Source organism: Chrysochloris asiatica, unplaced genomic scaffold, assembly GCF_000296735.1.
Source record: "Chrysochloris asiatica unplaced genomic scaffold, ChrAsi1.0 scaffold00016, whole genome shotgun sequence".
NCBI classification, from domain to species: Eukaryota; Metazoa; Chordata; class Mammalia; order Afrosoricida; family Chrysochloridae; genus Chrysochloris; species Chrysochloris asiatica.
In genome coordinates, this window is record NW_006408534.1 from 12,199,776 (window position 1) to 12,200,292 (window position 517).

A 517-nucleotide genomic window follows, 5' to 3' on the forward strand; every position below is an offset into this window, starting at 1 on the left:
TGGGATATCAAAGAGATTGTCTGATGAGTTCCGAATTCCCGTTGCGTCACCTCTCTTTGGAATGGGTACAGATATGGATCTCTTCCAATCAGTTGGCCAAATAGTTGTCTTCCAAATTTCTTGGCAGAGATGAATGAGTGCTTCCTTTGCCACCTCACTTTCTTGAAAGATTTCCATTTTTATTCTATCAATTCTGGTGCTTTGTTCTTTGCCAATTCCTTCAATGCACCTTGGACTTCCTCCTTCAGTATCACTGGTTCTTGATCATATACTACCTCTTGAAATGATTGAACATTAACCATTTCCTTTTGGGACAGTGGCTGTATTCCTTCCATCTTTTCTTGATGCTTTTTGCATCGTTCAATAATTTACCCAGAGAATCTTTCAATAATGAAAGTTGAGGCTTGAATTTTTTTCTTCAGTTCCCCTAGCTAGAGAAATGCTGAGCGTGTTCTTCCTTTATTGTTTTCTGATTCCAGATCTTTGCACATTTTGTTATAATATTTGGCTTTATCTT